Source organism: Camelus dromedarius, chromosome 27 (assembly GCF_036321535.1).
Source record: "Camelus dromedarius isolate mCamDro1 chromosome 27, mCamDro1.pat, whole genome shotgun sequence".
Taxonomy (NCBI): Eukaryota; Metazoa; Chordata; class Mammalia; order Artiodactyla; family Camelidae; genus Camelus; species Camelus dromedarius.
In genome coordinates this window covers 17,336,899-17,352,424 of record NC_087462.1, presented here as the reverse complement: position 1 = coordinate 17,352,424, position 15,526 = coordinate 17,336,899, and the positions used below count along the sequence as shown (strand labels likewise).

Here is a 15,526-nt window from a genome sequence, read left to right as displayed (position 1 = left end):
GAAGCCACTCCAGGGCAGAGGACACTTACTAAGACAGGAAGGAAGATTCCTTTGGAGTCCTCCAATGCCTAATTAAATCCCCTCCTTGAGTCATTCTTTCCACAAGCATTTAGTGAACATCTACTATGTGCAGGTACTGGGCACTGGGCACTACAAAGATGACCAAGACAAAGTCCTTGTTCTGCTGCAGTTTAACTTTTAACTGAGTGTCAATCAACAAACAAGGATAACATCAGATAATAATAAAAAAAAAAAGTACAGATGACGTGAAAGAACAGCTGGTGGGTACTTTATACAGTGAATTCAAGGAAGGGCTCACTGAAGAATGGGGACAAGGGGTAGGGTGAAGAAGAACTAGTACGAGGAGGAAGCCTGGCCCCCCACCCCCAGCACTCACTATCTGTCCTCACGTGGTGGCATCTGAGGGCAGTGGGTAGCCCAAGCTGCTTAGGAGGCCAGAAGGGATGATGTGGGCAAGAGAGGACCATGAGTGGACTTGCGAGTGAGGGGAGAGCAGCAGAGGTCACCTCTCAGCTTCCGAGCCCTGGGGCACCCTTAGGAGCCCGTGGCCTTTCTGAATGACGAATGCCAAGGGTCCGCTACCTCCTGAGGCTGACTGAGGTCACCTTCACTTCCTGGCAGGTGATCTTCCATCTCCAGTGTCTCAAAAAATCTGAATGGGGGAGGGGTTAGATTTTGTGCTGACACACACTGCATCACACAGCCTAGGCGTCCCTTCCAGGAGGAGCTGCTGGCCAGAAACCCACAGCCTCCATTTTCCACGCTTAGACCAAGGAGCCCCTCCTCCCAGGCTTAGGACCTATGTGGATCCCTCTCAAATTCCCTTTTGTGTGATAAAAACTCTCAGGAGGTGAGCATAGAGGGAACACATCTTAACATAATAAAGGTCATATATGAGAAACCCACCGCTAACATCATACTCAATGGTGAAAGGCTGAAAGCATTTCCTCTAAGATCAGGAATAAGACAAGGATGCCCACTCTCACCACTTTTATTCAACATAGTATTAGAAGTCCTAGCCACAGCAGGCAAGAAAAAGAAATACAAGGGATCCAAATTGGAAAGGAAGAAGTAAAACTCTCTCTCTTTGCAGATGACATGATACTATATATAGAACATCCCAAAGATGCCACCAAAAAAACAACTAGAGCTCAACAGTGAGTTTAGTCAAGTTGCAGAATAAAGAAGTACAGAAACCTGTTCCCTTCCTATACACTAACAACAAACTATCAGAAATAGAAATTAAGCAAACAATCCTATTTACTACTGCATCAAAAAGAAGAACATACCTAGGAATAAATCTACCTAAGGAGGTAAAAGACCTGTACTTGGAAAACAATAAGACAGTGGTGAAAGAAAACTGAAGATGGCACAAACAGATGGAAAGATACACCAAGTTCCTGGGCTGGAAGAATATTGTTAAAATGACCACACAGTCCAAGGCAATCTACAGATTCAATGCAATCCCTATCAAAACATCAGTGGCACTTTTCACAGAACTAGAACAAATAATTTTTAAATTTGTATGGAGACACAAAGACCCCGAATAGCCAAAACAATCTCAAGAAAGAAAAACAGAGCTGGAGGAATGAAGCGCCCTGGCTTCAGACTATACTTCAAAGCTACACTAATCAAAACAGTATGGTGCTGGCAGGAGAACAGACACACAGATCCATGGAACAGGAGAGAGAGCCAAGAAACATGCTGCACACCTGAAACATATGTCAATTATATCTCAATTTAAAAATATAACACAATATTGATATGATGAAATAAGACTGAGAATCCACCTTGCAGGCTCCAACACACCAAGTAAATACAGGTGATAAATGCAGACGCCAATATCTGGCAGCAAAAAAAAAATAAAACCAATTTTTTATTAACATTCTTTTTTTTTTTTTTTTTAGAATAACAAAAAAGATTTTTACTAAAACATAAGATTTACAGAAGTTTCCAGTCAAGCCATACAAAATGGTGACAAGCCTTTTCTTGAAGGGAGCGTTCTACACCTCGCAGCAAAGTTACAATGTTATTAGTGAGGGCTGTGATGTTTAATGTTCCCATTTTGGTTCCAACAATCAAGCTTTTCCATCTATAGGATGTACATAAAGTTAGACTTGGCTAGAGAGCATATTCTAAAGAACTAACTGGTTAGCTGCTTTTAACCAATGTAGTTAGATCACCATAAAAGCAGGGAAATGAGCCCATAAAATTAAAACTACCTTCCTGCCTCAAAAAAAATAAAATAAAGAAAAACACCCACACTCCAGCGGCTAATCCCTTGACAACAACCACCTTCATTCACAGTGCTATACACTTAATCCATGATGGGGGAAACGAATAAAAGCAGAGAGAGGCCCCTGCTTTTAAACGTTGCACAACAATCCAGATGATCCTTCTAGCCTCTGCTCACGCTTTACAAGGGAATCAGGACAAGACATAAATGTGTATTTAATCACCAAAGGGCTGAAGATGTCTGGGCTTTTATTCTGCAATGTTTCTAAGAAGGCATCCATTCAATGCAAACAAAAAAAGGGAGAAATCTTGGCAGAACAGGGAAAGTGATGCACACTTGACGACTGGACTGATTGAAATATTATGCATGGCATATAGCCTAGAGTCCATGCTCTAGCTGTTTCTGTGGCTTGGACTTCATTGGTCTTCCACTGCTCCATTCTATCACTTGCTAATGGATCATCTGGCACTTAACAAAGCCTGGATCGAGAGCAGAACCGTGAGGATCTGCAGTGCTGGGGACCACTTATCTTTCAAAACATCCAAACATATGCTTCCCAACTTGTCTACATTAGGATGGTAACTTTAGCTCATGAAATGTACTTTAGGGGCTGCCACTGGGTATTCTTCGGGAAGCAATGGTTCAGGTTTAGAAGTCCCTCCCTCAAAGGGGGAGTCCTGGGGGCCAGCAATGACCACATGAAAATAATGGCTGGTTCTGCCAGCAGACACCGAGTTTCCTTAACAATCGTGCGTGGCAGCCCAGCCATCGTCTCAGATCCCTTTACCAACGCTCTTGAAAGTCGAAAAATATGAAAACGAATGTACGTATGTATATGCATGACTGGGACACTCCGCTGTACTCCAGAAATTGACACACTGTAACTGACGGTACTTCAATGGAAAAAAAAAGTCAACAACTTTCTTCACTGGACTCAGATGCTGTTTTCACTTGGTTATAAAAATTAAATTTTAAAATGTGGCATAAATGTGTAACTCTTTACCTAAATTGGAGGTGGGCAGAGGGTAGAGAACAGCTGCTAAACCTGCTTTGAGTCCTTGAATAAATTATAATTAATTGAAGCAGGGGAGCATGTAGCTCAAATGGTAGAGCGAGTGCTTAGCATGCACGACGTCCTGGGTTCAATCCCCAGTACCTCCATTTAAAAAAAAAAACTAATAATGAATAAACAGACCTAATGATCTCCTGCACATACACAAAAAGATTTTATATATATATATATATATATATAAAATAAATTGAAGAGGGATTCTCAGGGTGACCTCTTCTCCAGCGACCTTGTTTTAAAAATGATTTCAACATCCATCTCCTTCGGATGGTGACTGATCAGACCTAAGAGCAGTGGAAGATTTCCTAGTCACAGGTGAAAAGGCGAATTCACAGACCAAGAAGGCGAGAACACTGAGCCGCATCGAGTACATGCTCTTTATCACACATCACATACATGTTAAGACCAAAGCAACGCTGCCAGAAGTTCCTGCTCTCCCCATTTAACTAGTGAGTGAGAAAGACCTGAACTGCACACCTAGGAAACAGCAGAGGGGTGACTGAGAACAACGCCCTTACCCTTTCCACTACCACATGATCTGCACAAGCCCCTGGTAAATGTCTCCTACTGGACTCCTTTCCACATACGGGGTGTGCCGTGCAAGATACTGGAGCTCCCTGGGACTAAGGGAAACTGACACGCTAATTAATCGGAAGACTGAAATCAGACATTGTGTAAGCGCTGGAATAAAGCCCATGCAACTGTCACGGGGAAATAATGGGAACAGCTCTTTTACAGAGTGGCTGCCGCGGACCAGAGGTATTGCACATTAATCCCCAACTCTCTCCAAAATTACGCAAGGTTGTTATCTCCATGTTACAGACGAAGTGCCTGCACCTTGGACAAGTAAGGTCATTTACCCAGGATTCCACAGCAGGTAAACTGCAGAGCTGGGATTCAAACCTGGGTCTGCTAAGTCTAAAGTTATATGCTTTTCCACCTCCACCATGCTACCCCAACTTTGGCAGCAAGGAGAATGCTCTCTATCCTTCATGGGTAGGAAGAGGGCCCGAACAGGTGTGCAGAGGTAGGAGGAGGTGGTGAGTCCATGGAAGCTGAGACCTGAGTCTCATGGGCAGGCCTTAGGTAGGACCACACAGGTGTAGCTGGTGAGGCTGGCCCTTCCCCGTGCCTGTGAGGGTCATCTTCCCTCATATACATCCTCATGGACTCAGCTTTTCAGCTGATGGGGCCACTGCAGTATTATTACCCATATCCTCTACCCACTCCTGCACTAGAGAGAAAAGCATGTGAACTGGAGTCCTAGGGCTGCCACTGACTTGGTAGGCCACTTGGGTAAATACGTTATCTCTCTGAGCAGCCGCCAAAAATAAAAGGGAAAAGGTTGATAAAATCCACCTGCAGTCCAGAAAAGTTACCTGGTTAAATGGTCCTGCATTAACCCAATTTCCAAGGGTAGAGGAACATTTCCCATACACCACCAAGCAATTCTCAGACACCAGCTGGGTGTCCTACAATTTAACTCAGTTCTGACACTGTCTACCCAGAGAGAGCATCAGATTCCACAGGTTAAAGGTTTAGTCCTTCAGGACAGCTCCCCCATCAATCTCAGAAGCCAGCTGTAAGTCCAGGTTGCTATGTGTACTTCTGATTGATAAGCTATAGATTGGAGGTTCTGATGACCCCCTCTTTGGGTTTAATTAATTTGCTAGAGGGGCTCGCAGAACTCAGAGATACATTTTACTTGCTGGAGTACCAGTTTATTATGAAAAGATGTAACTCAGAACAGCCAGATGGAAGTGAAACACAGGGCAAGGTATGGGGAAAGGGGGCGGAGCTTCCCAGCTGTCTCCAAGCTCACCAGTCAGAAAGCTCTCTGAACCCAGTCTTTCTGGGTTTCTGTAAAGGCTTCATTATAGCAGTGTGACTGATTAAGTCATTGGCCACTGGTGAGTCAACTCAATCTCCAGTCCCAAGTTAAGGGGTGGGACTGAAAGTTCCAACCCTCTAATCACGTGGTTGACAGGCTCCACTGGCAACCGGCCCCCAATCCTTAGGCGCTTTCCAAAAGTCACCTCATTAACACAACAAAATACACCGTTATGGCTCTTATCACAGGAAATTCCAAGGTTTTTAGGAGCTCCGTGCCAGAAACAGGGAAGACCAAATATTTATTATAAATCACAGTATCACACTTGGCAAGAACTTAACCATGAGAAATGATTCTGTGAGTAAACTTTGTAAAAACTACAAGCACCACAAAGATACAGATTAATCCCAGAAATGGTAAGTAATCTGTAGTTCTCTGGGGTTACTATAACAAAGTACCACAAACTGGCTTTGAGGCGGGACCCCTAGGCAGGGCCGCTGCTCTCCTCTTAGCACCATAGGGTTCCCTGGCCCAGAGGCTCTATCTCACTTTTTGCCTCTAAAGTGGCTTACACCTAGAATTCTATTGGTTCCCTGAGGTCACTTCTGATTGGTTATTTCCTTCATTCCTGATTGGTTATTACTCTCACTTCTGATTGGTCCATTTGTAGTACTTTATTTGCATGGAGCTCACTCCTGATTGGCCTATTTCTACAAAGCTTGTTCCTGGTTGGTCAGCTTCTGTTGTACTTTATTTGCATATGATGTTGCAAAGTATAAAACTGGCAGCTTATAAAAGGCCTGTGTAAACCTACAGACGGGGTCCAGAGCTTGAAGTGTTAACTCCTCTGGGCCCACTGGTGTAATAAACCTGAGTTCTCCAACTCTCTGAGTGCTGCTTGGTCTCTTGCCCGGGTGTAACACCAAGCCACAACATTTCAAAACAACAAATCTATTTTCTCACAGTTCAGGAAACCAGAAATGCAGAATCAATGTATCAGCAAAACTGATTTCTATTGGAGGCTGTGTGACAAACTCCCCGATCCGCTCTTAGCGTCTGAGGTTTGCTGGCAGTTCTTGGCTTGTAGATGTTTCACTCCAATCTCTGCCTGCATTATCTTCACGTGACCTGTGTCTGTCATTTTTTGTCTAAGGACACTCTCCTTGGATTTAGAACCCATCCTAATCCAGTAAGAACTCATCTCAATTGTAAAACAAAGAATGTTGCCACCCATCTAATTCTATCAGGATTAAATTGCAACCCACTGCAGCTGCCCACCCACAGCATACCCTGTGGGGAATTCAGGTTGGAGAGAAACAGGAAGCATTCTGTGCTTTGAATACACAGACCTTTAGAGAGTTAAGATGCATATCGAGGGAAAAAAATTTCAATGACCCCAGATTTTTGCATCTTCCCAAACATAAAAAGCATTAAAATCATTAATCTGAGATATCTGTTCTCTGTGATGAGCACAAATCTTTTTATGCTTGAGTACATGTTTTTCCCACCAAAAAAAAAAAAAAAAATTATATATCCTAGCTCTTCCATTATCTCTTTGGAGTAGTTCCTTAGAACTATCCGAGAGGCGGTCTCCTGGGCTACAGTTCTCAGTAAGGTCCTGAAAACCTGAAATTCACTGCTCTTACATTGTGCAGGTTTTCAGTCAACACAATCTTTACCTTAATTACACCTGCAAAGACCCCAATTCCAAATAAAGTCACATTCTGGGGTTCTGAATGGACATGAACTCTGGAATCCTGTTCAACCCACTACATAATCTAATGCCTTCATATATAGCTGAGGCTTTTTAAAGGGAAATGATTTACCCAAGGTCATACAGTTTCGCATGACATCTAATGATGTTAGAGGGAGGAGAGACATGGGCACTGTGTGACTTTCAGAGACCACAGACCATACAGCGGTGGACATGTAGTAGAGAATAACCTTTGTTTTGCTGGAGCTTTACAGGGACACCATGACCTAGACCACGGGAATGGCTGTAAGAACAAGGAATGCCTGCAGCAAGAAGATTACAACAACCAACCACACCCCCTCCCTTATTTTTTTGTATAAAATGAGCCTGTATTTTGACTAGAGCAGGATGGTTCTCCAAGACATTAATCTGCCATCCTCTCAGTCTGCCGGCTTTCCGAATAAAGTCGCTATTCCTTGCCCCGACACCTCGTCTCCCGATTTACTGGCCTGTCATGCGACGAGCAGAACAAGTTTGGACTCACAGACAGATCTACACAGATCAAGATAAATAAGCTCATCCTACATGAAGAAAAACCCAGAAGTCTGCTTAAAGCAAATTTTGTATTTCCAACCTGTTTTTCTCCCTCGCAGGGAACAGAAGAAGGTGGGCATTTTGCACCACAGAAAAACCACTGAAGCCAGAGAAACTGAAACAGCAGGACCCCGGGGGGCCCCCCACTTCTTGTTGTAGGAAATAGGCTTCATTCAGCCTCTTTGACCTTCCCTGGGTTCCAAAGGGCAGATTCTAACAGCTGCTAATCAGAGAAGGGAGGGGATGCAGAGAGAAGGGAGAAACAGTCAAGAAACAATAGCACAGCCTTGGGGCAGGCTCCTGGTTCCTCCTCAAGGAACAGACAGCAATACCTTTGAGTTCTCCCGCAGAAACTGAGGCCCCCACCCAGGTGGAGGATGGCAACTTCAGGCTGAGCACAAGATTCCTGGAGCAACGTCCTGTTACTTCCCCATCAACCAATCAGAAGAAAGTCACACATCCTGCAGCCCTCACCCCAAATTTCGCCTATAAATACTTTTCCCCAAAAAACCATCAGAGAGGTTGAGTTTCTCAAGCATGAGCTGTCCTTCCTCCCTGCTTGGCCCTGCAATAAACCTTTCTCTGCTCCAAACTCCGACTTTTCCGTTTGTTTGGCCTCACAGTACATCGGGCACACGGATTTTGTTAGGTAACAAAACCAGAGAGCCAGCAGTGCGTCACCAGCCAGCTCTTTAACCAAACACACAGTTAGAAGCCACCTCCAGGGTCCTCCCCCTACAATTTCCTGCACGTACAGTTTCAAAACCCTGCCAGAATATTAATCAGAGAAGTTCCAGACCTGGCGGGCAAGTTGATCACTCATGTCTCCTCAGCGTCGCCGGGCCTCCGGGCCAGGTGTAGCCACTTGGAATTAAGGGGGCAACTTGATCTATAGCTGTTTTCCCACGCTTTTCTGCCTGATTATAAGTACAGCTTTATGAAAATCCAGCCACACCATAGTCTCCATCGGGCTGCATTTTTTTTTTTTTTTCAAAACTCAACTCTCCTTCACGGGCACAGAGCATCTGTTTCAAGTCAGAAGCCAGGGCAAGCCTGTCTCCCACACGGCGGGGAACAGAAGTCCCAGCCGTGGTCTTTTTCTTTTTTTTTTTTTTTTTTTTCTTTTTTCTGTAGGATGGCATCTTTATTCCCGTTTCACAGGTAAAGAAAGCAGGTGCAGAAACGGACTCTGGGCAACCCCCTAACAAGAGAGGGGCCAGGGTCAGACAGACTGGCTGGCGGGGGGCCAGCAGCCAATGAAGGCTGGAATTAGGGGTGCTCAGGGCTGGGTGGGTAGAGGGTGGACCTCCAGGGAGGGCAGCGCAGGGAGTAAACGGGAGGCCGCCGCCCAGGTGCCTTACCCCATCTTATAGACAGGAGGTCGCTCTGCCCCCATCATAGCTGTCAGGCTGCAGCGGGAAGGGCTGCCTCCACGCCTCCGCCGCCTGGAGAGTGGAAGGAGGGGGCTCCCGCACTCGGCCTGCGTGCGGTGGGGGCAGCATAGCAGACAGAGCTGCAGGCAGCCCGCCCCACCCAAAGGCCCCATGTTCCTGGCTCTCCTGCCCTGCTGGCCCCTTCACTGACGCTCTACAGAACCAAATCCTGCAAAGGCCGGGCCACGGGACCCTCGGGGACTCTCCACCCAGGGAAGGGTCAGGGCGAGCTCCACCTGCCACTTGCCAGGAGCTTAGGTTCTGGGGAGGGGCCCACAACCAGCCGCATCCCCCCTGGCCAGACCCCAAGCAGCTCCTCTGCTCGCCAGCACCCAGCCCTGGTTCTTAAAACCTCGTGGCCTGAGATAATTAGCCTCCAAAACAAATTCAGCTGCTGAGACCTGATCAGAAACTACTGGGTTTTTTTTTTCCTAAACTGATTTAATTCCCACCACCAGTCCCTCTGACCTTCCTTCCTTTCTTTCTCTGGCCTGAGTCCTGAAAAAACGGAGTTTGGAAATGCTTAGAGGACAGCTCTGGTGGGCCCCAAAGCTTCAGGGGGAGAGAAGGGTCTGAAAGATACACAAGGGATGAGGAAAGAAGCCAGACACCAAAGGTCACATATTGTATGATTCCTTTTATATCAAATGTGCAGACTAGGTTCAGCCAGAGACAGAAAGCAGATTGGTGGTTGCCAGGGTCTTGGGGGAGAAGGAAAGGGGAGCGACTACTTAATACTTAAGGAGTTCCTTTGGAGGGTGATGAACATGTTTTGGAACTAGACAGAAGTGACGCGTGCACAACAGTGTGAATGTACTAAAGGACGCGCAAGTGGTTAATTTTATGTTCTGTGAATTTCACCTCAATTTTTAAAAAATTTTAAGAGGGAAAGGGGAAAAAGGAGGGGGAGGAGGAGGAGGGAGGAAGCCCTGCCACAGAAGTGGAGCTTTCACAAGAGCCAGCCTCCAGGGCAGGGGGGCCAAGTCTAGGTTAACCCTTCCCTTCCCAGCGCAAAACCTCAGGCTGCGTGCCTGGGCATTTTCCCAAGGAGCTTCAGCTGAGAAATTGCACCTCTGCAGCAGCTGGTTGGCCCCCTAAAGCTAGAAAGCTCTCCCCTCACGGGTGCTTTTCTCTGATAGATGTTTTTAAAGAGAGAGGCCCTACCTATTTTAAGGACTTGAAATGAAGTAAAGTGGAATGAAGCACAATGAGGGGAAAAAATTTTTTTTTAATTTAGGAGTCTCCGCTTACCTACTCAGAAGTGCTAAAAATGTGCGTTGCCTTCAGTTGAACTGAATTTCTGTTTCGAGCCCCCATCCTGCTGCACAGCAAAAACTTAACCTTGTTCAGTTCAGCCTCCCTTTCTCCAGGGTCGAACCTACATTCTCTGTGCATGTGAATTCTATGTGAATCTGCGGAAGGTGTCTGTCCCTTGCTGTGCTCGTGGAAAACTGCGTAAAATTGTAAACATAAAGCACTTAGCACAGTGCCTAGTAAATAATGGGCTAGCGACCACAGGGTGAGCAGGGGATGGAGAAGACATAGACAATGTGATCCACGCCCCCACCCCACCCTCAAAGCTCCTTCCAACAAGCTAGGCAACCAAGCTCTAAGGCAAGGATACAGGATGTGCTGAGGGACCAAGACCACAGTCCCAAGCACATCTTTGGTACTAGGTGACTGCGATCACATCTGAGCTACCTGGACTCCCTGGATTAAAATTAGAGGCTGTTACTAAGAGACAGCAGAGGAAGGAAGGCAAAGAACAAATGTTCACCATGGACTCTAAAGGTGGATCACAGTTTTTCCCTCAAGGAGCTCATGTATGACGAAATAGTTTGGTAGGATACAGAATACAAGGCACTAAACATTATGACGGTGGGATGGACAGGTTACAAAGGGGCAAAAAGGGAGAGGAGAAAGGGGGTGATCAGAGAAGCTTTCCTGGGAAAACTAAAATTTGAAATGAATATTCAGGGACAGGTAGGAGTCCACAAACAAAAAAGGGGGAAAGATCTTTCAGGCAACTGAAGAGACTGGAAGAGCAGGTGGAAAACGAGGCAGCAGAAATAGAAAGAAGCAGATCATACCCTGCCTTGTGAGCCATGCTAAGGAATATGACTTTTTCTGCTAATGAGTAGTTTTCAATGTGTTTTTTCACTAACAGCCATGATAATGTGAAGGAAAAGCCGGGCTGGTCTAACAAGATATAACTCACAAGTCTAGGAATGTGAAGGAGAGGCTGGGCTGGTCTAACAAGATAACTCACAAATCTAAGTATCGGAATACTGATCTGAGTTCTGCTGGACTAACTCGTAAATCTAAGTTAATTAGTGTTGGTTTGCTGTTCATGTTTTTTGCTAGCCAGCTGGATTTTCAAAGAGATATACCTGGCTTTGGAATGTTGGTTTGCTGCCTCCCTGCCTCCACTTTTGTGATAATGATGCTGCTAAAGCTGTTCCATGCCTATTGGCCGAATACCCCAAGCTTGTACTTTACCCTGTAAAAACCTCATGAGCACGTCTTGGAGGCGCTCAGAGCTTCGGAGCAGAAGCCCCTCTGAGCCCGCCGGCGTAATACATCTGAGTACTCCAACCCTCCGAGTGATGCTTGTTTCTTGGCTGGCCTGTAGTTTCCGTAACAATAATAAAATCATTTCACATGGCAATCTGGACCATATGTACATACATATATACATCATATATATATAGATGTAGACATATGTACATATGAATCTCAAATGTAACTACTCTGGGAAACAGTTTGGCAGTTTAAACAGTTGTCATACGTCTACCCTGTGACCCAGAAATTTTACTCCTGGTAGCATGGCCCAAAGAAATGAGTGGCTATGAGCACAAAAAGACATACACAAGAATATTCACAGGAGCTTTGCATAATAGCCAAAAACTAGAACTAGCTTAAATGTCCATCAACAGGAGAATTAAATAACTAAACTGCAGTGTACTCATACAATGGAATACAAAAATGAGAATGGACACACCACAGGTCCATGCAACTTCATGAATGTATCTCAGACATACTACTGAGCTAAAGAAGCCAAACCCCAAAATGGTACATATTCTTTGATTCCATTCAACTCAAGAATGGGCAGAACTAATTGAAGCTAGAGCAGTCAGAATGGTGGTGCCTTGCAAGGAGCAGGGGGAGGGGCGGGGGAGCAGTCTTCACAGGGAAGGGGCAGGACGGAGCTTTCTGGGTACGAGATATGTTTTATATCTCGATCTAGGTGGTGGCTAAAAGAGAGTACACACATATAAACATCCATCAAGCTGCACACTCACAACCTGGCACTTTACTAAATATATGTTATATCTCAATGCAAAGTTGTTAAAAATTATATATGCCAAAACTCTCCTAAACACATGTCAAATATGTGGGGCTCAACAGAGCCTCTCAGAATACATGCTTACATTTATAACAACCTGAAATGGAGTGGATGGTATCTGAAGTTGGCGGGGGGGGGGTATAGCTCAGTGGTAGAGCATATGCTTAGTATGCATGAGGTCCTGAGTTCAATCCCCAGTGCCTCCAGCAAGGGGACAAAAGAAAAGAAAAGGAAAAAAAGAAAGCAAGCAGGAGTTGGCCAGATCCTGCCTACTTGCCTGCTAAATAAAATAAAACACAACACAATACAATACCAATCTGAAATACATGTTTTGCAAAACAATACTTACATGTGATTGAGGTTAACATTTAATCTATTCAATTTTTTTTAATGCTGGTTGTAACTGACTACATTGACTTCATGACCCTTTAAAGGTCATAATCCATTATTTGAAAATCACAGTTCTAGACAATAGGGATCCACTGAAGGTTTTAAGAAGAGGAGTGACATGAACAGTCTAGAGCTTCCCAAAGATCCCTCTGGGGCGGTGTGGAAGATAGATTCAAGGTGCAAGACTGGAGCTGGGAGATCGGGTGAGGAGGCCATCAGGTTTGGGGATGGGCCCTAGAGGAGGGTCTTAGGCCAGGTCATTCTTTCCGACTGTGGGGTGTTGTCTGCGCTCTGCACTGACCTCACCTGCATCGCGCCTCGCCACTGGTGCCCATTGTGGAGTCAATGGCACCCATCCTACATGTGAATGGCATCCCCACTGGGAGTGGCTGGCGGAGCGGAACCACACCCACCTCTTCTACCATCACAGCAGAGTTACATGGACATGGGGCAGAAAACCTCCCTCACTCTCTCTTCCCAGCAAGCAGTGGTTGCCCCATCAATACGATTAGAGATGGGGGTCGAGGTAAAAGCTGACATGGGAAGAAAGCAATTTGTGTGTCCCTGCTCTTTCCCAGACATCACACAAGGCACTTCATGTGTGTTATCTCAGTTCATTCCTACAACATAGATCATATCCATCCCCTTTAGAACAGACATGATCGTCCCCAAGGACAAAGAAAGTGAGGCTTGGAGAGGGGAAGTGACACCCATATCCAAGGTCCTGGAGCTGGTAAGTGATAACACCAGACTTAGAATCCAAATCTGCTGGAAGTCCAAGCTCTTTTTGAACAAAAGGCCTAAGAACATGAGCGCATCCCATCTTGATCTGAGATGCTGGTGCTGGCCTAATTTCACAAAAACATGCTTACACCCACGGGCTCTGTGAAATCTCCCAGGGGGCGTGGACAAACCTCAGCCACGCAGCCTGCTCTCTGGGTGTCACTGGGATTTCACACTCCCCGTTTGAAATATGGTAACTTACGACTTTTCTCTTATCTTTAATTCTTGTTTCAGCTCAGCCAAGGGTTCTGACTGGAGCAGACCTCACAGCTCCAGGACCCAGCACTGGGCAACTCTGACAGCTTCTCTGTTACCTCATCTCTCTGGCCAGGGAGAGCAAGTGAGGGAACCACTGATGACAGCAGGAATTCTGGAGGCTCCAGGAGAGGGGAGGTGGGGAAGGGCCATGTCCCTGGGTACCAGGCCCAGGCTGGCCCAACAGCCCTCCCTGCATTTCTTCATGAGTGTCGCAAGACGAGGAGAAGCCACTGAAATCCTTGGCTCTGAGGCACCATCTTTCCTTTTAGTCACCGCCAGAAGCTCTGGAGGCAGACGAGGATTCGGAGCTCTGGGGAGGAGACACTGAGACGAATGAGTGTCTCACAGCAGCTCTCAACATGGTGCTCAGTGAGGATGGCCTTCAGTTCACACACGAGCATGTGTGTGCACACACGTGCGCACACACACACACATCACCCAACCCAATCACTGCTGTCTCCGTCTGTGCCCTGAGAAGCCAATCCTTGGGGTTCCCTTGCTCCCTGGCTTGCCTGCTCCCAGGCTCTAGCCAACCTCTTGCTTTCAGTTTTAGGATGGAGGCCAAGCTCACTTTTCCTAGCTGACCCCGGCCTGAGGCCACCACGCTTCCTTCTCAGTGAGATGGCCCACATTCTGCCTATGGGATGTGTATCTCCTAGGCCTTTCTCTTGCCTTTTGAGATGGCCCCCACTCTGTCTATGGAGTGTGCATCTCTCTCAATGAATCTACTTGTACTCAAAAAAAAAAAAGAGAGAGAGAGAGAGAGAAAAGAGAGTGGTCATCTGTTCTCCAGATTGTCCCCTGAATTCCAGTCTCAGTGGTTCTCAGGGAGCCCCTCACTTCACTCAGGGGGAGAAAACACACAGCGCCTCTCAAAGAAATTCCTGCTCTTGGATGGCTCGCCCTCCATCATCTCCCTGCCTCTCTGATCCTCGCCAAGTGGCACAGGGACCAGGCTTTTGATCCCCACTTAGCATGTTCTGCAGAGCTGTGCTAGCACCTCCCTTTAGATATTGAGGGTTATTAACACCTTTTTTTCTCAGCTCTGTGGGTACTTATGAGCAAGAATATTAGAAAATTAAGGATGCTGGTGGGGAGGGGCAAGATGAGGTAGGAGATTAAGACACAAACTACTATGTATGAAATAAATAAGCTACAAGGATATACTGTACAGCACAGGGACTACAGCCAGCAATTTTATAATAACTTGAAATAGAGTGTAATCTATGCAAACTCTGAGTCACTATGTTGTACACCAGAAACGAATATAACATTGTAAATCAACTATACCTCAATAAAAAGAAAAATTACATATAAAAATAAATTAATTTTAAAAATGTTGCTGTACACCCTCTACCCACCTTCCTCCCTCCATCCGTACCTTTTTTGTGCATCTGCATACAATCGATAAATTCCACCCCTACATGCACATGTGCACATGCACACACACACAAATACAACAAGTAACTGAAAACAGAGTCTAAGAGACCTGGGTGGTGGAGGCATTATCTCCACACGTATCATCGGGGCCCCAGTGCTCTGTCACATGTCACCCTGTTAAGACATCTGGCCCTCGTATGGAGAGGTTTTGCAGGCCTGGGGTCCATTCGGCCCCCCTCCAGTTGCTTTTCTATGCGTTCATTTTACTGTTGGACAGTGGGAGGCAGCCTGAGTCCTTCGTTTCTGAGCTCCCAGCGATGCTCCATAAAAGTCCCTTGATGGTCCCCAAAAGGGAGTGTCAGGCCATGACCCCGGTGCCTGGGTCTCCCCAAGGGGCATCACTAGGTCTGAGCCTGTGTCCTTAAGTCCTGGCATCATCTGAGCCAATAACTGGGCCAAGATAGATACTTCCGACGAATGCCTCTCCTGTCG

General features: G+C 46.1%; 1 long non-coding RNA gene, 1 other non-coding gene and 1 pseudogene across 2 annotated transcripts in view; 1 reads left to right on the top strand and 2 right to left on the bottom strand.

The window, feature by feature from the left end:
- LOC135319475 (uncharacterized) overlaps positions 1-15,526 on the bottom strand; it is a 44,736-nt gene that overhangs the window by 3,488 nt on the left and 25,722 nt on the right. The window lies entirely within an intron of this gene.
- Positions 556-3,026, bottom strand: LOC105089409 (ubiquitin-conjugating enzyme E2 N-like; annotated as a pseudogene).
- TRNAT-AGU (transfer RNA threonine (anticodon AGU)) lies at positions 12,358-12,429 on the top strand. The gene has a single exon. It is a non-coding gene; the product is annotated as a tRNA-Thr (tRNA).